A 23,456-nucleotide genomic window follows, 5' to 3' on the forward strand; every position below is an offset into this window, starting at 1 on the left:
GGGGGCGGGGGAGGATGATGAAGGGAAGGGAATTTCATGGCGGGGGGAGGATACAGGGGTAGAGACAAGGGGTCGTGTGAGGACCATGAGGGATACAGGGGTAGAGACAAGGCCCTTTGCAATTGGTCTCTCCTCTGTTCCGTGGCCCCGGGAGCCGGTGTAGCTCCTGGAGCTGTTTACATCTGTCCTGCAACCCCTTTGCACTGGCCTAGCTGGTGTATAGGCGCGGCCAGGCAACAGCAGGCTTAACTTTAACATCCTTAAAGAGAACTATCAATGCGCTGTGCTCCTTACGCATATGTGGCTGTCTCCACCCTGCGACCTGCCCGGCCAGGGTCTGCAACTTCCTGCGTTTGGAGAGCGCTTGCCACTCCTGGAGGATTATCTCTCATGGCTGCCGGAGGTCTCTACTGAACTCAGCTGTCTCTCAGCAGTCCTGGCTGCCGCTCTGTGATACATGAAGAGGGATTTTACAGCTAGCTGGCTGGCTGGGTGTCCATCAAAGGGAGCTACTCCCCTCCCCCCCCTCATGTATCACACACTTCATTCAGGATAGAGGCCAGGTTACTCATCCCACTAACAACTGTATTTCGAGAGCCTCAACCAAGTTGCTGTCATGTATCACGTTAGTATCTGAGCACCTCTGATGGGAGGCAAGGAGGTGCTGTTATCCCCATTCTATAGATGGGAAACTGAGGCATGGAGAGACTAAGTGACTTGCTCAAGGCCACATGTGAAGTCTGCAGCAGAGCCAGGAACTGAATGCAGGTCTCCCAAGATCCCACCCTGGCCCCCTAACCACTGGACTAACCTTTCGGCCTGACTGGCAGCTCTGAAAATCAGTTATCCACAGAGCAGGTGCAAACCAGGCAGCAGCAGGGCTGGCTTCCCCTGCCAACATGCCTCCATACTTAGGTGGTGAGAAGTCATTTCAGCCTCAGTCAGTCCATGCCCTCTCCAGGGACGCTGCCAGCCAGAGTGGGTGACAAACTGCCCTGAAAACTTCCAACTTGAGGGGTGGAAAGAGATGAGAAACAACCCGTCTTCCATGCACACAACAAGCCTGTTCTTAAGGCGACATTTTGCCCTAGCCGGGGACTTGGTCAGTCTGGGAGATAAGCCATGTGCAAACAACGTGGTCTCCTGGGAGAGGCCGATAAAAAGCAGTAAACCCATCAGGGTTTCCTCTCTGCATTTGCTCTTGCATTACCAGACACGGCTTTGCTCTCAGCCTCAATCCAAAGGGCTTGTTCCAGATGGCAGCGAAATCTAAACACCCTGCATATCTGGGGTGCAAGGGAGAACAGCGTACAATACCTTTTGCTTTGCTTGTTGGAGAAGGGGAACCATTACTGGTAACTGGATGGTGTTAGCGGGTAGGGATCAGCTGGTCCGGGGCTTCCTTTGGGAGAAGAGACGGTGCTGCAGAAACAAGTCCACCCTCACTCAGCTGAACTCTACGTCTTGGGCCCCCTCTCACAGTGTTGGCAGGTAGGAGTAACGCTACCTTTCCTGGCAGTGTAGACTAGAGGATGGGGCTCCCGCCTGGGGGACTCAGGACCCCTGGCTTGCTGCCTGACCTTGGGAAAGTCACTTTGTGTCTCTCTGTTTCCTTTCCCTGGGAGCCCTTCAGCACAAGGGCTGGTTCTCAGCACAGGCCCGAGGCTGCAATCTGACTTGGGCCTCTGAGTACCACTGCAATATAAAGGCCATCTCCTTATATTTCCTCAGCATCTCCTGTCCTGACATCGTACGCTCTTCAAGGCAGGAGACGTGCCTTCGTTTGTGCTCACACAGTGCCCAGAGACGCAGGTGCCCCGCACCACTCAGGATACACAGCAGAGAGGCTGCTGTATGAGGCACCAAGACACCCTGGTGAGGCGTGCCCTGCATGTTACCGAAACTAGAGTCAGGGACCCTCTTCCCCCACAACGAAGTGCAGCTACCTCTGGGGTGGAACACAGCTGCCATTCAGCAGTGCACAGCAACGATGGGCTAATAGCTCCAGAAGCGGAGAATAACCACCAGATCCCATTGAAACTGCCAAGGAAGTTTAGGGAGGCGGAAAAGAATTAGCCAAGAGTGCTGGAGTCAACCCCCTCACTCTTGGGAAACGGGCCCCAGGAGGTTCAATGTCTGCCCTGTCACAGGTCATCTGAAAGCTGTGCTAAGGACTGGGCTCTTGTATTGAATGCAGAACGCTCAGGAGAGCTGATTCTCCACATCCCTGGTGGAAGGGAAAGGGGTGGGCTGGAATCCAATTCCCTGGTGCTCAAAACATCAGTGCCCTGGCAACCACAAGACACCAACAGGTGGCCTTTCATGTCTCACACCTGTGCAGCTGAGCCACCAACTGGCCTGAGAAAGGCTTTTCCTTTATCAGCATCCCCTGGGGAACGGCAAGATGAGAGAGCCACTAACCAGGACAGCCAGGAGCAGATGGGAAATGAGACAGGTGATATCTCATCAGGAAAGGCGCTTTCTCTTTGCTGTGGTTTAAATCCCCCTCCTGGTGCTCAGGCTTGAGTGAAGCTCAAAAACCCCTTAATATCAATTACTGGCCCATGCAAGGCAATGTCTTCATGTGAGTTCTGCCTCCAGACTGAGCAGGACATTCCCCTGCGGACCCAAAGGGGCTGTGATTGCTCCGGCTTTTCTTGAACAAGCACAAAGAAATTCAAGGTAGAGCCTGGCTGGCCAAATGAGGGGACTACAGGAGAGGTAACAGGTCTGCCTGTGCCAAGAGCACCTATTCCCCAAGGAAATGGGTGTGCCTAGAGCACAGATTTCAGCCCCAATTCTGGGCTGGGGTGCAGCCCCTGTATACCTGTTGCCAAGACCCAGCTCAGCCCCCGCATCTAGGAATTTCCCCACTGCTGGCACAATGGCCGTGTCTGGACTACACTCTGCTTTGGCTGCTCTGGTGCTAGCTTTGTAAGGAGATGATGTAGGAAACCTAAGTTGGAGCAGTTCCCAAGGCACCTGTGCCTCTTCCCCCGGGGCTGTGCTGCTCAAGAGGTAGAACTCGGCATCAGGGCTTTCAATTCTGGGGATCCCCAAGGCAGGTTGACTGGAGTGACTTCACTAAAGCAAAACAGGTATTTATGGGGCTGAGGGGACTGAATTATGGAGGAAAGACTCAAACAGGTGAAATTCTGGCCCCATTGTTTTCAGCGGGGCTCGGATTTCCCACTGAGGACCCAGTGGTTACCAGTATGTCTTGATTCAATGGCAACGAGGAAGGCAGACATGATGCCTCAAGGGTGTAAAACAGCAAGAAGGGACAGCAGATTTTGGTGGGACAGGGGGGTAAATATTTAGAACCTGGGGAACTCAGGCTGATCAACTTGCTAATGGCGAGATCAGTCCGACTAGGGAACAGCATAGGGTCAGTGGAAGATGACCCATTGCTTGGGATACATGGAAGTAGACTGGCCTGAACAGGAATACTCCTGCATTGGTTGCAAGACGAACTAACTGATCTATGGATAATAAGGCCTTTTCCATCTCAAAGGGCGACAATACTCTGGAACCAGCAGGATTAGCTCCTCTTGGAAACAGTGAGGAAGTGAGACTAAGCCCAATAAAGCCAAGAAGCCCCTTTCAATGTTGTATGGCCAAATGACTCTCCATCTATAGATAGGAGTCTATGTAATTTCATATTATACCGAGATGGCTGAAGGCTGATCGTGCACTTTTGAATAATGAAGACTCCTTAAGGCTCAGCAGTGCCATGGAGACGCAATGCCCGCTCTAGAGGTGGCTTGGTTTCTTTGGCAGAGGAAAGGGATCTGTGGGAGAGAGAAATCAAGGCTACGTTGCCGCTCCAAACGAGTAGGATGAAGGCAACATCTGCCAAGGCTAGCATTGGCAGGGAGAGCTGGCAGGGCCTGCTGTTGTATCTGAATTGACAGTCATCAATTGGAGCTGGGATCTGCCAACTGGATGCTGGTGGTGGGTGGGGCTGAGCTCATGGAACGATCCAGAGCATATGCTCCAGCTCCCCTCCCGGACAGATTGAGAGCAAATACGCTCGCCATCCCCTGCTGCCCCAAAAACCTCCTGTAGAAAGAAAGGATCCAGCATCTAAAGATGCCCGGTTACCGGTAAGGCTTGTATCTGCACTCAGAACTCAGCGAGTGGCCAGGCAGCTCCCAGAGCCTTGGTCACGCACCCTCTCGGGTTCAAACAGACAGCAGGGAATCCAAAACCAGCCTGGGGATGTAACCTGGGGGAGTTCTCTCCTCAGCAACACAATTCAGGCTGCGCTTGGAGCTGCATCCCGGCCCTAAGCTGCAGTAACCTGCCCTGAGGGCCTGATCTGCCTCCCACTGAAGTCCATGCAACATTCCCATGACTTCAGTGGTACAAGATTAAGCCTTCTATGACCACTGCCTATTAGGCTGACCAATATTGTCCCATTGTTATTACCCCATTAGACGGTCTTGTCTCTTGACTTAGACTTAGATTGTAGAGAGACAAGGTGGGTGAGGTGAGATCTTTTATTGGACCTTTCTGTTGGTGAGAGGGACACGCTTTTGAGTGCCACAGAGCTCTTCTTCAGGTCTGGGAAAGGTTCTCTCTTGCAGCACGTTAACTCCTTATGCTTAACACTCACTTCCATCCTGTGTTTAGCTGCGACACTCTGGTACCTTTCCCAGACCAGAAGAAGAGCTCTGTGTGGCTCGAAAGCTCGTCTCTCTCATCAACAGAAGTTGGTCCAATAAAAGGTATGACCTCCCCCACCTTGTCTCTCTCATGTCCTGGGACCAACACAGCTACAGCACCACTTAGATTGTAAACACTTTGGGGTGGGGAGGGGACTGTCTTTCTGTTCTGTGGTTGTACAGCACCTAGCGCAGTGGGGTTCTGGTTCATCACTGCAGCTCCCAGGAGTGGCAATACAAATAATCATTAATAATAGGTGGCTCACAGTCTGTAGAAGTTATGTCACTGATATCAGTGGGTTCAGACTCTGATCCCTCCCTCCCCCCGACACACACACCTGTTCACACACTCCCAAGCTGTACCACTCGGAAAGGAAGGAAGGAAACAAACATCATGAAGGAAACACCCTCTTTTGTGTGTGTGTGTGTGGGGGGGGGAAATCTGGTCTCAGTCTTCATTCAGTCCTGGGTTTCTTCCCCTGCATGCACCCCCAGGGATTCTCAACTGCATCCAGGAGGAACTGCTGACTGGGGCAATAAGTCATGAGCATTCTGGGTTAATTCAATACTGGGATTCCCCCTTCTTGCTCCATCACCAGGAAAGGAAAGGTCTCTGCTGGAGTCTTGTAGTTAAGGCACTGGACTGGAACCCAGGAGATCTGGGCTCAATTCCCATGTCTGCCAGTGACTCCCAGCGTGACCTTGGCCAAGTTATTTAATGTCTCTGTGCACATCTGTGAAATGGGGATATTAATCCTTTCTTTCTCCCCACCCTTTCGCTGCCCGGCCTGTTGAGGCTGTAAGAGACGCTCCCTGCTGGATAAACCACCATGGGATTCGGATCTCGACTGGAACCTGTAAGGCACTAGCCATATCCCCTTTGTGTTTCTCAGGCTACGTCATCCACACTAGGAGCTAGATGGGGGGACTCGCAGCCCTCGCTTGTAGTGCAGACAGTGCCTTAGGCAAAGACAATGTGAAAATGGCAGCGCCAGGATCAGATCAAGAGGGTCCCCAGCACATCTGTACCCCACTCCAGGGCTCTGTCTTCCTGCAGTGCCCCCTCTGCAGCCTCATCTCCGCTCCTGCCCAGGTACTAGACAATGGGAGTCAAAACACACCTGCCCGGCGTCGATTTTTGTCACAACACACGACAGACGGCGAGGCTAACCGCACCGAAAACCAGATTCCATTACACGTCAGGAGCGGCTAGATAAATAACAACAACGCACTGTTTAAACCCGGGAGCTGATAACCTGCAAACTCACTGGCTTGAAGGCTGCCATTGTGTGTAGTGACAGCAGGACGAGGGGAATATGATAATGAACATGACATGGCGGGTTTCAAACGCACCCAGCATAGTAAGGCAGAGCCTTATCGGCACGGCGGGGAGAGAGGGTGCATTTGTCCTTGTCCACAAGAGAAAGGGGGCATGGTGTGGCCAGCTGATCAACAGAGAGAAAGAGACCTGCCAGACCTCAGACTGAGAGAAGGAAGCACTTTATCATGAGAAGGTGAGGGCCAGCGGGTATTGATCTCGGCTGGAGGGGAACCCTCCTGTTCGTCTAACATTCTGAAAGGAAACTGGGAGTAGCCTTGTTCACCTTCTGCCTTCAAAAATCATGAATCACCACCCTAAAAAGTAATCATGAGGTTGGCTTGAAAATCTTGAGACTTAAAAGAAATTCTTGGTTCTTTTTATTTCCAGGGATGCTTAAGGGGCAGTTTTCAGAGTAACAGCCGTGTTAGTCTGTATTCGCAAAAAGAAAAGGAGGACTTGTGGCACCTTAGAGACTAACCAATTTATTTGAGCATGAGCTTTCGTGAGCTACAGCTCACTTCATCGGGGCAGTGTTGCCCAGTGAACTGAGCAATGGACTGGGAGCCAGGAGACCAGGATCCTAATCCTATCTCTACCACTGGCCCTGGTGTGGACAAGTCATTTCTTTTCTCTGGGCCTCAGTTGCCCCGTCCATAAGACCGAAATCATAATACTGACCTGCTTGGAGATCTGGGCAGGAAAAGTGCTAGATAAGAGAGAGGTGTTACATGTAAGAGCTAGTGTGAACTGTCTCCAGAAGTAGTAGATGGAAGGGACTTTGGGCCACATCTTAGGGAAGGTTTCAGAGTAGAAGCCGGGTTAGTCTGTATCCGCAAAAAGATCAGGAGTACTTGTGGCACCTTAGAGACTAACAAATTTATTTGAACATAAGCTTTCATGAGCTCAGGCGGGCATCCGATGAAGTGAGCTGTAGCTCACGAAAGCTTATGCTCAAATAAATTTGTTAGTCTCTAAGGTGCCACAAGTCCTCCTTTTCTTTTATCTTAGGGAAGTTATACCAGAGCACAGAGGTGCCTTCCCTATCCCACGCTGACACATGCAGCCATGCGTGAGTATGCTAGCCCCAGCAATAATCCCCACTCTGCCCAGAAGACAGCAGGCTGGTGCTCTAGGACTGTTCTGAGGGATGAAGTTAATGGGAGAGGCTAGTGCTCAGCCCATCTCAGGATCTGGCCCTGTGTTTGCAACACGGGGGAAATGGGATTTATGGACACTGCCTGCCTGCTGCACTGTTTGATCTTATAGATCATCTTCACCTGGCAAGGTGTGGACTGAAACGCCGGGAGGTAGTAACCAAGCCCTGCCTCGAGAAACTGCTCCCCATATCGCTCCCACAGAAGAGGCCATGAATAGACAGGAGGCCCCAGAGAGAAGGCATCAGCACTTCACCATTCATGCTCCTGCTCCAGAAAGGCAGGTGTGCACCCTGTATCACATTGCTGAACAGAAACCAGGATCTGCACTGAGCATCACCTCGAACCCACCTTGTGCAGGTCCCATGGTGAAGATGCAAGGCTGAAAATCTGGCTTCAGTTCCCAGAGCTCTGCTACAGACATACTGCATGACCTTGGGCAAGTCACTGCATATCTGCCTCTGCTCCCTTATCTGTAAAATGAGGAAGATCCTTATCCGCTTGGGAGGCTTAATTCATTATTGTTTCTGACGTACTTTGAGCTGTTCAGATTGGAGGGAATGATTGATCCTTTTATGGCAGGCTCAAGTAGAGGTTTGGGATAGGATCTGGTGGCGTATTGTGTAACCCACAATAGATTCCCATACATAAGAACATAAGAGCGACCACACTGGGTCAGACCAAAGGTCCATCTAGCCCGGTGTCCTGTCTTCCAATAGTGGCCAATGCCAGGTGCCCCAGAGGGAATGAATAGAACGGTAATCATCCAGTGATCAGGAAACAGGAAGTATGTACCAACTTAGAACACACAACCATTCTAGACAATACTGGAAGAAAGTGCATGATCAAGACCATGCATGCTGAGAAGTGCACCTCTGCCCAATCATCCTGGAAGTGGTGTAGGATTAATTATGGGCTGCAGATCCTACAGCAGCATAGGGTTTAAATGCTAATCTGTGAAGGATATAATTAGCCTATATAGAATCTCTTAACACTGCTTTGAGACTGGATTTTCGCCAGTCATCTGGTGTGTTAATGTGTTTCAAGTGGATCATCTATTTAATTCAAACTGTAATGTCCTAGGGACAAAGACCATGCCTTCCTCGGTGTTCGCACAGCACCAAGGAACCTGATGATGCTAAAATAAACAGACCCAACCTAGAGGGGGAAGTGTTGAAAGCGTTTTGTCGTAAATCAGCTGATCACCTCTGTGCCTGCAGAAATCAAACAAGGGATGCCGGCCCTATCGAAGGAATGACAGGCACGTGTCTGGAGCCGTGATTGCTGCAGCAACGGAGGGGGATGCAAACGATACCAGGAAGAGAGCAAGGCTGTATCTGGGCAGGCTGATGGCAGGCTGGGCCCGCCTTTCAGGATGAGCTGTGTGTAAAGCGGGGAGAGCGGCCAGATGGATCGGGCCTTGGAAACGACACCGGTGTCTAACAAGCTGACCTGCCCACCCCTGGACTGAAATACTGGTAGTCCTAGTCCTCTGCAAGCTCGTGGCAAGAAGCCCGGGGGAGAGACTCAGCCCTCTGCATTCAAACTTTGTTCTTGAAAGACATGGAAGGGAAAAATCTATCCTTCCCAGGCACCCAGGCTTGGCTTGGCTTCATGGGGAGGGTGGGGATAAGAAATCTCCCCAACCCTTCACCCCACCAGCCTGACTGCAACCAGATTGGGAGGCTTGAAAAGCACAGCTAGGACTGAAAGCATCTTCCCGCTACCAGCAGACATGCAGCAAGTGCGTGCAGGGCTGGCGTTCAGGGGGCCAAATCAGGCAGAACAGGTTATGCACCCTCTACTCTCCTCTTCAGCCAAGACAGCCTACGGGGTAGATTTTCAAAGAGCCGTGGAGGAGTTTTTAGACAGAAGATCCCCGACAGCTTTAACAGGGAGCCCTGCTGCTAAAGCCCCCCTGCATGTCGCACTTTGAACATGCAAGGACAGATCCTTAACGGGAATAAATTAGCGCCACTCCATTGCTGTCGGCAGGGCTGCGCTGATCCACGCCAGCTGAGGATCTGGCTCGCAATCATTAAGAGTCAACCTGACGAGCCAGAGCATTATAGAACAGATGGGAGGGAGGAGGGGGGTGACGCGAAACAGGTGCACTTGTTGGAACACAATAGCTCTGGAGGTAAAAGAGAGACAGTTTATTATAGTCACTTCCTGGGACACAGACAAAAGAGGCACTTAACCACCGTGCGAGGTGACCTCCCAACACTCTGGGAAGCAAGCATACATCGTGGAGTTATTTCCCCAGTGGTAAATGACCATGATTTCCATGAGGCAGCTAGTCAAGACTTCAGTGTTTTGGCCTCTGTTAGATAAACTGACACAAATCACCAGCTCTTAGCAATGAAACGTGGGCTGGGTCACTGGTTCCCATGGCAGGGACCATCCTGATGAGGGGCGTCTCTGGTAAGGGGGAAAACCTGTATCAGTACAACAGAGAAGCATCGACACTCTGTGCCTGGCTCTGGAGCGTGGCCTGGAGGCAGGCATCTGTCTTCTCTGTCTCTCTGTTTTCTCCTGCCAGCCTTTGGGGCAAGGACTGTCTCTTACTATCTCTGTACAGCGCCTAGCACAACGGGGGCCCTGTTCTCAGCTCAGCTAATCTTTACCCTGGATTTACTGACAAAGAATGCCTGGGCCCAGGAGCTCTTTCAATGTGGGGACCGTTTAGCTCCTTAACCGGCAGGGAACTCTCCGCCCTTGGGGGTTTCATGCTCTCGGAGTCACTTAGGGCCTGATTTGTCCCAAGTGCTGAGTACCTCAGAGCTCCATCAGCTTCAGCTGGAGCTGGGAGCGCTCGGCGCCTCTGAGTCTTCTGAGGGATGCGGAGCTGTCCCCATCCTCCCCTGACGGCCCCCTCCAGGCGTTTCACCTCTCGCCAGGCTCTGCTCCTGTGCTGATCTTTCTTCAAAAAGAGCCCTGGCTTTCTCTGCTTTAAATCAAAGCTCTGTTAGCTACAGTGTTATTACCACTGCTGAACACGGTAACTAAATGCCATTCCCCCACTGCTCCACTGATATTTCTGCACTCTTTGCCCATTTGTAAGCCACGGGAGGGAGTCATTTAAGGCATCTGGGCGAGATGCTTAAATTAACAATTTACAAATAGCTTAATTGAGGTCCCGGATGCTCTCTTCCTGCTAAATGATTGCGAATTGTTCCCATGTATTGGTTTTTGTGATGTGAATTACAGGACCTGGACCACCATAAGGGCTTCAGTTCCTAATCGCAGGGTAGGGCAGCCCTCACTTAAGTCAAGACTGGCTGGCGACAGAAGGCTTGTGTGTGCAGAGGAGAATGGCGGAGGATACAAGACAGCAGGGTTACAGCCAGGGGTGGCTGATAAATGCCCCCTGTGCAGATTGACTGGTGACTTGAGACAAACTGAACATGCACAGATCTGAAGCCACTGGCCAAAGGGAGCTTTTTTCGTACGACTCCTCAGTAAGGGGAGTGTGGCAGCCAAGGGCCAAATTTTCAGCTGGTGGAAATCAGAAGTGCCTGGAGCTATATTGATTTACATCCGTTGAGAACCCGGCTGTGCACACGTGGAGGGTAGTGCAGGGTGCAGGGACTCAGGACTCCTGGGTTCTATTCCCAGCTGCCTTGTTACGAGACCTTGGGCACTTCCCCACTCCGGCAGGGTTTCCAGCCCTGGGGTCGCACTGCTCCGTCCCGGGCCGTTGGCATCAGTGGGAGCAGAGTTAGCCTCTGCTGAGTGCTTCTTAAATCCTCTCCCTTGTGTCTGTTTTTCCCCCAGGTGCAAAATCAGGATGACCGGGCTTAATTCCTGAGATGTTGGTAAAACAGCTTCAGACCTGTCATCAGCATTATTATTAACTGTAGCTTCCCCACCTCCTCACGGGGTGCTGGGATCCACAGCTCCAAGGACGGGGGAAAAGACAAGCAACACCTACGGGGAATGTCAACGATTTACCCAGGAGAAGCTGGTCACCTAGACCCACCAGCTGTCAACTAAGAACAGGGATGAGCCACCCAGAAGCCTGAGAGTGAGGGAGATGCAGAGACTGGTCTGACATTTCAGACAAAGCCTAGCGACAGTTCAGTGCATCTACTGCACATCACCGGGCAAGGGGACTAGTTAAATATAGCATCCCATTTGCCACCTGTGAGCCCCCCCGACATAGGGTTTATCTCTATTGCAGTGGTGGACCCGCTCCCTATGGGGGTGACTTTCATGTGCCCTTCCCTTAATGTGTGGGTGGGTGGGTGGGGGTGTCAGCCACCTGGGGGTTCAATTCCATGCACAGTGTCACTGCGGCTAACCCTGACCCTGGCCCTCAAGGGCAACAGTGTCTGCATCAAGCTGCTCAGCTCTCCGTCTAATTCCGGCGCATCAGACAGTAATTATAGATACATCAACGGCACTGACAGATTTGAAGCTCATCAGCCCTGCACCTGTCAATGTACAATTGCAGACACTTCTGAATATGGAACGGAGGGGGAGGGGGCTCCTCTCTGATCCTCCCCACCCTCCCTTTCCGCAGTCCTTCTATGTTTTGCAACTGCTCTCTCTGCTGCTCTGATCCCAGGCTCTGGTGTAACCCAGGGTGCTGGTCTCTGCTCCCTGCCAAAGACAAAAGGAATCATAGAATCATAGAATATCAGGGTTGGAAGGGACCTCAGGAGGTCATCTAGTCCAACCCCCTGCTCAAAGCAGGACCGATCCCCGACTAAATCATCCCAGCCAGGGCTTTGTCAAGCCTGACCTTAAATGCAGCCCCCCCGCTGCGGGTTACCCCAGCACTTGGAGCAGCCCACATTTAGGGATGCATTTCCCAACCCTAATGTCTGGTTTTAATTTTTTTACCCCGGTCTTGTCCACACATGCTGGACTGCACCAGCCCATGCAAGCACACCGGATCAGGCAGCTGGGCACCTGCATGTGCAAAATGGGTGCGACGCCCAGGCCTGAGGGCTTGATTGGGACCTGCAGACAGCTGATGCTGAGGCTGAAAGTTTGAATCTCTGATCTCTGCCAGATTTTAGACGCTGCCTCTCTTCGCGGGCTGTGTGCAACGCTCTACGGCAGGGAAATACCTGCTGGATGTGGTGAGAGTTTTAGCGGCAATGAGAAGAAGCATGGCCTTGTGGTCAAAGCACTGTCCTGGGGCTCAGAAAAATGGAGTTCCATTTCCCAGCTGTGCCACGGACTTCCCCTGTGACCTGGTGCAAGTCCCTCTTTGTGCCTTACTTCCCCATCTGTAAGGTGAGAGTAAGGATACTTCCCTACCTCACGAGGGGCATGAGCAGCTCAGATAATCCAGGGCTGGGGGACCATGTGCACTAGCAAATTCCTAGATAGGTCCATGTGGCAAGGAGTCCCAGATGCCAGCACATCCAGGGTGAAACCCCTAAAACCAGCACATAGAACTGAAGGAAGCACGGCTGCTTTCTAAGCCCAAATGAAAACTCAAATTCCTCCAAAGACAGCATCCTTTCCTTCTCCCTGTAAGTCTGGTCTTTCTTTTAATAAACAACATCCCAGGACCCTGGACTCTCCCTGCATCACCTCTCAGTGCCTGCGATGCCCATGGTCTGACCGGCATGTCAGAGGCCCTACGTGATGTCAGCAACCAGGAGAGCAGAATGACCTCGAGTGGGCGAGTGCTGTCTCAACCTCGGGATGCATTTGGATGCAAGAACGCTCCGCTGCCTTGTCACGTAGAAGACACAGGTGGGACACGTGCAGTGCTCCCGGCCCGTGCTCCTTCCTTGACAGGGAGGGGGGAAAGGAAAAGCACCGCCTGTTTCGATCTCTGCCCAGGGTGTGCAAACGCCGGGCCTGCTGCCCCAGCCAAGATGCTGCTCAGCCTTCCTGGAATGCAACCCCCACCCGGCTGGTTCACTTTCACTCCCCTTCACCTTAGTGGGAAGTGCCCTACATAGCTGTCATTAGAGGAAACAGACACTGGACGTGGTCTGAAGCTGCCTGGACAAGGTGCCAGCAGGATGAGTAGCACACAGAGCACAGGTTGCCAGGCGTCAGTCGATGAACAGCTGAGCTGTCCAGCTGAAAGAGCAAACAGCAGTCTATGGAAGTGGGGCCACTAAGCAGGCTAGGGGAGTTGGGGAGGGGGAAGAGATCCTTTCAATCCAGCCTACCGTCAGCTCTGCTGCTACAGACCGGGGGTCTGGGAGTAGGCAGTGTGCCCCAAGTCCATAGGTGTCACTTGACTTCTGTATTGGGGGGGCAGCTCCAGTCAAGCCAATGGGGTTGCGCATCGGGGGGCAAATTCCACACCCGCCCGAGGCTTGCAGTCGGGGGTAATGCCCCCCCATCCCCCTTCTGGCTCTCCCCCCTCAAACTACGCCCATGCCAAAAGCATGGCCGTGGTCAAAGATACACTGTACGTGATGTGGGAAAAGCCCCTGGGAATCTGAACACCACCACGGCGGGCCTGATTCCCCATTGTCCTGCACCTCGTGTAACCACGGACACCAGTGCAAAGCAGGTGTGAAACACGAGCAGGTCAGAAGGGGAGCATCTTACAGCCACTCACAGTTCTGTGTTCTAATCCCTCATCGAGCCCCCACCTGCACCGTTCCTGTCACCACTCCATGCTCACCTGGCTTTGAGTAAGGGTTCTGGTCACACCGAGCTTCGTAACCGGCTGCCTTGGCTTTTCCCCTCATGATAATAAACTATCCGGCCATAGGAATCTGGAACCTTCCCCAGCCCCAGATTCTGGATGTGATTCAGCAACACCGCTCTCCCTCTTCTCTGGTTTGGAGAGGCGCTGATAAGGAAAGAGACCCTCCCCAAGGTTGCCAGAAAGGTGAAAGTCACAGTGAGCTCACCACTCTTCTGATCTGCCAGTGGTCCAGTGTCAACGCACTGTCCTCTGGCTGTCGGTCGTGTGGCCACACCTCCGCTGACCCCAGTTCAGCCACTTCATTCAACTGCTAGCTTCTGCTCGGCGGGTCCCAGGGCTAACCTCACCCATTCCTGGCCTTCACAAGCTCTCATCCTCTTCCTCCACCTAAAAGAGGCACGTGACCCCAGGCACCCCCAGGCCTGGGACACACTCCCTGAACTCCCCAGGGGACAATCCGGGACGGTGGGGGCTCATGTTATGCTTAGAGTCACAGCCAAGGCTCTAGAGAAGCCAATTAAAAATAACAACTGAGTTTACTGACGGAAATGAATTCAAGGGGGCGTCAGCGGGAGAGAGGGAGCTAGAATTCACCCTCTGAAATTGGGAAGCAGAAAAGAGGATGTTACTAAGCAGAACCCACTCTACAATGTGGGGGAGGCGGGGAGGCTTGAGTCAAGATTTCGACCGTACCTTGGATTGGCTGCCCTGTATCCCACGGCGCCCTTCCTCTGACCAGCTTGGCTTTCTATTGCAATTTACCACCGTAAATCCATTCTTCCCCAGTCAGACAGTTCTGCCCTCAGATAAGCACACACACGCCTCGGGTGGAGTCCGAGGGGCACCTCACTCACACAAACAGCAGAGCAGAATTTAGCTCCAATTCTTCCTTTAAAAAGACGCGGCTTTATTTGACTGCATTACACACAGACAAATGAACATATGGGTCACAGAGGGCTGCGAAAAACAGGATCCTGAAACCCCTATTATCCCAAACAATTTCTAGCCCATCCCCCTGCCTAAGGCTGAATGCTATTATCCCCATTACGCAGATAGGGAAGTAATGCACAGCGAGGCTAAGTGACTTGCCCAAGGTCACGCAAGACATCTGGGGCAAACCAGGAACTTGAAGCCAGGTCCACTCGAGCCCCAGGCTAGTGCTCCAAGCACTGGGCCGTCCTAGTTTAAATTGATGCTGGCCATCGCAGTCCAACCACTGCTGTACATAACCTGCTGGTGCTGGGTGTGAATAACCATCTCTCCCCGAATTTACACCAGCTGGGGATCTGGCCCAAGGCACCTACAGTCACTGCAGTTCTTTTAATAACACAGACTGGAGCCGAGAGGCGAGGCCTGCCTGGCTGCCCACACGCAATGCTGCCCCTCTGCAATGAGGGAAGGGGCGACAGACGACAGGAGTGGGTCCCAGCGGGACGCTGCAGTTAGAAGGCTTAGACCACATCAGACAGGAGAGGAGGAAGGAGGCTAGGCTGGCTTGTTGTTGGTTTGTTGATTTTTTTTTTCTTTGTTGGGAAAATGGTAATTTTAATTAAAAGGCAAACGAGCGCTCTGGAAATTGACTTGAAGCACAGAGTTATTAAGAAGCTGTTGACGCTGTGAATTATTCCTCCCTGGGTCGCCCGCCGGGGGAGGGCGATTAGATGGGATCAGCTGCATTAATGTCCCATTTCTGTGAGCGCAGGGAAAGGAAAGGGCTGGGGCAGAATCCCTGAGCAGTTCAGGCCGGAGGACGGGCCCCACACATGTTCACAGCGCCTTGGGGAAGAGGGGATCTCCTTTCCCATGGCCTCAGTGTCATTACTTGGCACAGCCCCAGCCATGCCAGGGGCCTCCAAACACTTTGCCAGCGGGACTCAGCAAAGCTTTCCACTGCCCGCTGGGAAGCTGAGACCCATCCGGCAGCTGGCTACATTGAGTCAAACAGCAAGTTAGGAACCAGAACCTAGCTCCTAAGACCAGCCGGCCTGAAGGCGCCACTGTGATCACAGAGCCTGACCTCCTGCGTAACACAGACCAGAGGACTGCCCTGAATTCATTCCGGTTCGAACCAGAGCATCTCCCTTCAAATGGTTCTTCATTTACAAATGGCCAGTGATGGAGAACCCACCCCAGTGGAAGAAGTCGTTCCAATGTCCAGTGCCTCTTGTTTCCAGTCTGAATTTGTCTAGCTTCAACTTCCAGCCATTGGCTCGCGTCAGACCTTTGCCTGCGAGATTGAAGAGCCCACAGTACGTATTTGTTTCCCATGTAGGCGCTTCACCCTGTAACCTTCCTTTGTTAGGCTAAACAGATTGGGGTCCTGGAGTCTATCACTATAAGGCCTGCTCTCTGAGCCTTTAATCACTGGCTTCCAGCATGCGGCTATAACCCTTCCAGTGCCGATCCTCAGCAGTCTCCGAAGGCCGTCCAAACGACCTCATCACTCTCCCCTGATCTTTCATGTTCTGCAGACCAGTTGAAGGTGCCCAGCGATGGAGCTGCCCAAGGGGCTGGCTGGGTCAACCTCAGCCTGACCCTCTCAGGTCAGCATCCCAATGAGGCAGCGGTTTAAGGGTACACAGCCATGCTGCACAACGGCGGAGGGCAGGGAAATAAAGAAACTGCACTGAGAATCTGAAGTCCTTAATGGGAACATTCCCAGAGTTAAAACTTGGTTAATGCCCTGGCCCTTAGGAAAGCAATAGGAGGGGTAAACGTTTCAGAAACCTCTCAGTCAAGCACCCCTGGGAAAATGAGAAAGTCGGCGCCTGTGACTTCTGGCCTTAAAGTCTGTGACTCTATTCATCAATCATTTGTCCTGCAGTGGCATCTAGAAGCTCCAATCCTGGACCAGGGCTCCCCCGCGCTTGGTGCTGTATAAACACAGAATAAAAAGATAGCCCTTTCCTATGGAACTTACAGTCAGTATACAACAAGAGATGGATACACACAGACAGGGGAGTGGAAGGAAACAAGAAGACAATACTAGTCAGCAGGATAGGCCATGATCTCCATACACCAGTGGCCTAACCACTGTCCAGGGTTAGTAGCCATCACAGGAAAGGAGGGACTGGTGTTGATACTATTTGTGAAATGTGAGCGCCCACATGCTCAGAGGGAGATTGAAGCTCCATTATGTGGGGCACTGTACTGAGAGAGGCCAAAAAGACAAAGGAAGGATTATTATCATCTGTGCAGTACAGATGGGGAAACTGAGGCACAGAGCAATTAAGTGATTCACCCAAGGTCACACAGAGTGTCAGTGGCAGAGCTGGGAAGTGACCCAAGGTCTCTTAAGATGCTTTCACCACACGGTCATCCTTGCCATTCACACAGATCTCACTGTTCTCCACAAGGACAACCAGCCAAGTGGGCTCAGAGTAAGACCTCATCTCATACACCATTGCTCACATTAGCCCCCACTGAAGGACTGGGCTACCTAGCAAGCACCACAGGCTGCCAGAGGCATCAGCTACCCTGCTGCAAAGCTGCCAGAGACCTTCGCCCAGTGCCCGGATTGGGATTTGAGCTTGCTGGTAATAAGGTGCAATTGGCTCTTGACGGCCTTCGCTCATTTCTAGCCAATTACTCATCCCGGCCAAAAGGAGGATCTGCAGTGGACGAGAACAACATGAGCCCCGTAAAAAAAAAACAGCAAATTTAGCCAAGAGGGCTGCCTCCTAAATGGGAGACAAAGCCACACAAATCAGGTGGAGTTTAATTATTGAAATCATTAACGAGCTGCTGGGATGAAGAGGAGCAAGCAGTGGAATTTTTCCCACCCAGCTTCCCTTTCCACTGCACTTCCTACCCATGACCAGCCCAGGGCACTCTCAGCTTGCCAGCCCCTCCTGCCTGCCAGATCTAGGCACCTGCTCTGCCAGCGGGCCAGGGCCAGGTAGGCAGCTGATGAGCCTCTTTGGGAGGAGGCAGATGCATGCCCTGCGGCAGGGCTGTTAGAAAAACATAGCAGGTCTTCTTCCCCCCCCCCCCCACCCGTCTCTTTGAAGTTCAGGCCAATGGGGCTTATTAGAAAGGGTGCTGTGAGCACATGGCTTGGTTGGAAAGCGACTTGTTTTCCACTGCGCATTTGGCGGGTGAGTTTTTCATTTGGCTTTTCAGGTGGTTGGAGAAAGTGGGCTGGGTTTGTTTAGCCTCCTCACATCCACAACGCAGGCGGGGGGCACACAGGATTGGCCCAGCTTCTGGGCAGTATGCTGCATTACAGCACGGGGACGTGTCACGCCCAAGGTCGCTGTTGCCAGGCCCGGGCCTGGCTGGCACAACAGCATCAAAGAATTTGGTGCAAGGTGTAAGGATTATTCATCTCCCGCTGTGGAGTAGGGTGTGGGCGTTCAGATAGAATACTCTGGGAAGAGTCTCCTTTCGACACTGGGCCAATGCATCAATTGGATTATTAGTATTAGGTGTATTACGGTAACATGCAAGGTGTGTCCACACTGCATTATAAACCCAGGTCTAGGGAACCTGGGCTTGTGGACTCGGTGTTTCTAAAGCCTGTAAACCCAGTTTACAATTGCTGGACCCGGGTCTCACAGCCATACTGATGTGTCCATGCTGCACTGCGAGGAACATCTGACTCAGGTCTGCGGCTAGAGCTGCGTCCACACTGCAAAATGACAGGGTTCGGACCCGAGTCTCAGCAGGGCTTGGGTTTGACCCTCCACGTAGCAGGGTCCGAGGACCCATGTCCTAAGTGCTCGCTGACCTGAGTCAACCTGATTTGTGTGTGGACGGAAACGGGACTTGGGCTCAAACCTGAATTGCAGCCCAGGCTTCGTGTGCAGGTAGTTAGACCCCTAGGATATGTCTACACTGGAGAAAAAAAATAACTCAGCAGGGAGTCTCAGAGCCTGGGTCAACTGACTCCAGTTTGCGTTATGGGGCTACAAATAGCTACACAGACGTTCCTGCTCGGGCTGCAGCCTGGACTCTGAGACCCGCTCCCCTTGCTGGGTTTCACAGCCCAGGCTCCAGCCTGCATGGGAACCTCTACACGGCTACTTTTAGCCCCATAGCATGAGCTCCCTGAGCCTGAGCCAGTTGACCCGGCTCTGAGACTCGCTGCCGCGGGGAGGGGTTGGCAGTGCAGCCACGCCCCTGGAGACTCCAACTGAGCTCAGGGCCTCGTTGTGCACAGACACAGAGAGCGTGATCCATGCCCCAGGGAGCTCAGAGTATGAATAGACAAGAGAGGCACAAACAGGGCTGGTGACTGGTTTCAGGGAAGGGGAAATCAACTCTACGCCTAAATCCTCTTAAGGGTCTTTCTTTGGGGCATTGCTTATTGTCCCACTGCTCACAATCCTCAGAGGCCTCCCTGCCTCAACCTGGGGCCAAAGGACACATCCTTCCCCCGTATGCCTGATACCCCCGCTCCTTATATATCCATGTGATAGGCAGTGGTTGCTTCTTAACCCTTTCCAGGCTGCTGCTTTGACCTCGTCACCGGTGGGGAGAAAGGAAGGATGATTATCCCCATTTAGTGGTGGGAACTGAAGCCCAGAGACATGTGGAAGGGCATGTTTCAAAAGACCCATAATCAGCTCCAGCTATATGAATACTGGCCCAAAGTGTCACTGTAGGAACCTGCTAGGGGCTGCTGAAAATCCAGCCCTCCTGGCCTTGCCCAAGGTGTGTGTGACCCAAGGACCCCGGATGCCAACTGGTGGAGGGTGCAGGAGTACAGGGATCCCATGGGTTCACCAAAAGGGATCATGAATGGTGTGTACCAAAAGCCTGCGCCACACGAGATGTATGGACGGAAAATACGGGAGGAGTTACAGACACACACTAAAAAGCACGTTCTCTAGGTCTGTAGCTAACAGCAGGTCACTCAAAGGTAGCGCATCTTGAGACAAACTGCTCCAGGCAGGGGCTGGGAGATGCTTCTTTCCCTGGAGGACCATTGTGTATTGTGCGACAGACAATAGGTGTCTGGGAGCATTCTGAGCCACAAGCTGGTGGAGCCTTCCGAAGGGAGTGAACAGGCCGAGGGAAACATCCATGGAGGGAAGGACCCTCTTTCCAGGTGCACATCAGAGGTCTGTTGTGGTATGTTTGGGGGTGCAGCACCCTTCCACACATGAAGACAAGTTGCCAGCGGGCTTGGTCTTAGGGAAGGGAGATCTCAGCCAACCTGGCTGAGAATGCTGGGAAAGGGACTTGGGATAAGTGGGCTTGCAGGAGGAGGGGGGATGCCTTGTGAGGTAGAAAGCACGTTATGATTTTTGTCTCTGGAGCTATTTGTTTCCAATATTCTTAGCGTCTATCGGCCCGAACGACAGGATAAATGTATTCCTGGCATCACTGGGTAGATACCTCCGAGTGCTGGGTGCTAAGCGGGGTGGAGATTCCGAGCTCCACCTTGCAAGCTGGGGTGAACGATGCCTTTGGGAGCAGGGAGTCTGAGAGCTCTGGGCGTGCACAGTGGAACAGGGGCTGGGAGCTCCAGAGGGGTGGTTGGAGGACTCGGAGGTGGGCGTGTGCCTATCACTGACCGGTACAGGGTGAGGAAGGCCTGCGGAGGCCTGGCAGGCAGTGCTTGGGGTGGCAAAGGCTGGTGGAGTCGGGAAGCTGGTACACAGCCAGCACAGACAAGACTTCCCCATGATAAGGGCAGGTGGCAGCAAGATGCCTCCTGACTCTGGGTACTCCCAGGAAGCGTGACAGCTGGGAACTGAAGCTGGACCTCCTGGGTCCCAGTCCAATGTCCTAACCTCTAGATCACCCTTCCTTTTGGCTCTCACTGGACTGTTTTTTACATACCCTAAGTACTGACCAGCACATCTTAAAACTCAAAACCCCACACCCCATCACCACAACTGCTATGTTTTCAGGGCACATGGAGCATTTTGACAACACGATGACATTTGGTGGCTGTGGGTGGCAATTCTGAGACCTGGAACCAACGCAGAAGCACTGGGATGAGTGGCAGACCTACACTGGACCTGTTTTAATGCCTGGAAATGCACGGGACAAGCCCCTCCAAATTGGGATTGACTCTTGCAAGAAAACCACAGGCTCCCACCGCCAGGTGCACCGGTTCCAAGATTCCCTTCATGTGCAGCCCCAAGGAAACAAGCTTGCAACCTGCTCACCAGCTAAGCATCAAGGACGCAAAACTTTCTGAGACAGGAGTTTAATTTCATGTACAATTCTGGGACCACAAGCAAGACAAAGCAAAGTTCACAGCCCCCAGTCAGATTCCTACATGGACACAGGGGATTAGCCATTTGCTGCTCTCCTAGCCGGCTAGCCCCACTCAGGTGTCAGGATAACGGGTTATGGTACAGGTCAACAAGCCATCTGCACGGACGACACTAAAACGTATCCCGCTGGCGCAGCGAAGCAAAAGTTTACCCCTGTTCTCAGTGCCCACACAGACCCAGGGCAAGCCTAGGTAGAGCAACATTTCAAACAGGCCCCCAAACAACGAGCCCCAGCACAGTGGCTAGGTCACATTCACCCCATCTTACCGATGGGGGAATTGAGAGGAGAAATTGCCTGAAAAGGTCACATGCTAAGTATGACACAAAGCCAATGCCTGCCCTAGACACTGGGCCTAGATTCAGTGGCTCACAGGCCATGCCCCCTGTCACGGAGTGTGGGGGAGTCCAGGCCCTGCACCCCTCTTCCTGGGATTCACTGAGACTCTCAGCCAGCCAGTAAAACAGAAGGTTTATTGGACAACAGGAACACAGTCCAAAACAGAGGTTGTGAGTACAACCAGGACCCCTCAGTCCAGTCCTTCTGGGGGAGCAGGGAGCGTAGACCCCAGCCCTGGGGTTCCCTGCATTCCTCCACCCAGCACCAAACTGACACTAAACCCCCCCAGCAGGTTCCCTTCTGCAGCCTCTGTTCACATTCCTGGGCAGAGGTGTCACCTCCCCCTCCCCCTCCTGGCTCAGGTTACAGGCTCTCAGGTCTCCCATCCCCAGGGCACATTCCCAGGTCAACACTCCCCCCTCCCTGCTGGGTCACATCGTCACACCCCTGACCAAGAACTCAGAACAGGGTAAGATCCCAACCCACAGCCTCCTCTCCAACCTCTCTCCAAGGGTTGGACTCTCCTCCCACTATCTTCATGCACGGAGGCCTGGCTCCCCCAGCGTTTTGCTGGCTTTGTTTGTTGCATCTCCAGTCCTTCCCCACCAGCCACAATCGGGTTTAAAGCCTTGCTTACACTGGGAATGCAGCCGCCAGTGCAAACCCGTCGGACGGACAGACAGACTCGCCAGCGCATGCACCCATGCAACTTACCCTCCTTCAAACTAGCATGTGTGCCACCAGCGTAGAAACTTTGAGTCTGTCCTCACTGCAGCCAGAGGTGTGACGGCAGCACGGGTAGACGGCCCCGAAACAGCTTTGAGCTGCACAAGCCCGCCTGGGACCCTGGGTATGAACTCGAGTGGCTAGCGTCTGCTGCCACAGCTTCACTGTCATTCGAGCTAGCTACATCCAAGCGAGCTCAGGGCTGTCGACACTTGCTGCATCTCTGACTGCAGTGTAGACAGACCCAGTGTCGACACTACACGTTCTCTAGGTCTGTAGCTAACAGCAGGTCACTCAAAGGTAGCGCATCTTGAGACAAACTGCTCCAGGCAGGGGCTGGGAGATGCTTCTCTCCCTGGAGGACCATTGCGTATTGTGCGACAGACAAAGCTACAGAAGCGGCTCAAACCCCTGAGGAAGCAAGGTGTGAAGTCCCTGGCCCCACCAGGTCAACAGCAAAACTCCCAGGGGGACTTCAATAGGGCCAGGATTTTAGCCAAGGCTTTAGTTAAGATAAATACAACAAACGATGACTGCGTGACGATAGCTGGTGTGTGTCATTTCTGGATCTAACCTTGAAGAGAAATGAGGCAAAGGACAAGAAGCCGCGTGAGGAGGGCTGTAGATCCTACCTCCCCCCCTTGCAGATATTCAGAGGGTGAGATCACAGAGATCCACCCGGTAGAGAGCGTTATCAGGAAGGGGGTGCAGAAAGCGCAGGAGTACCGCGGCATCGAGGCCCGTCTTCTGCCGGCAGACACAGCAGCACGACGTGATGGATTTGGAGACATTATTATTATTTAAAATCATAGCACCTGCTCCTGATTGACAAGAGTCTAATGCAGTTTTCACTTAAAAAAAACCAAAACCCCGTTTAAACTTTTGCTGTAGCTGTCTCTCTGCAAAGGAAAACACCCAGAACATTGGAGGCCAACAGACGCCATAGAAATATAATCTATTATTTTGACAGACCCAGCAGGGGTTGCTGCTGAACAGACTCGGGTGAATTTCACTTTCTTCTGATTTTTGTTTTAAACGCTCCCTGCACTGCACATTGCCACAACTGCTTGGCTAAGGGTTCTGCCTCTTCACATGACGCCAACTGGATCGAGAGGTTTCTCTCTCTGTATCCGCCCCTGCCATCGACTTGCCCCCTCCACCCGGGAGGGAGAACATGGTGGCTTTAGTGCTACAGAAATCAAGGCCCATCCCCATAGGATCCCACATTCCAGGCTCTTCCCCCCCACATCAACAAGGAACAGGTGCTGGCTTCACATGGCCATAATATCTGACAATACTGTTCTGGGGCACTGGCCCTCAGGCTTCCCACGGAGTGTAGCCAAGAGCAGCAGGGAAGGGTTTAGTGCTGAGTGATTCTGCAATAG

At 52.7% G+C, this 23,456-nt stretch overlaps 1 protein-coding gene across 4 annotated transcripts in view; it reads right to left on the reverse strand.

Moving 5' to 3' along the window:
• Positions 1 to 23,456, reverse strand: part of SRCIN1 (SRC kinase signaling inhibitor 1) — a 193,558-nt gene that overhangs the window by 138,584 nt on the left and 31,518 nt on the right. The window lies entirely within an intron of this gene.

Source organism: Caretta caretta, chromosome 27, assembly GCF_965140235.1.
Source record: "Caretta caretta isolate rCarCar2 chromosome 27, rCarCar1.hap1, whole genome shotgun sequence".
Taxonomy (NCBI): domain Eukaryota; kingdom Metazoa; phylum Chordata; order Testudines; family Cheloniidae; genus Caretta; species Caretta caretta.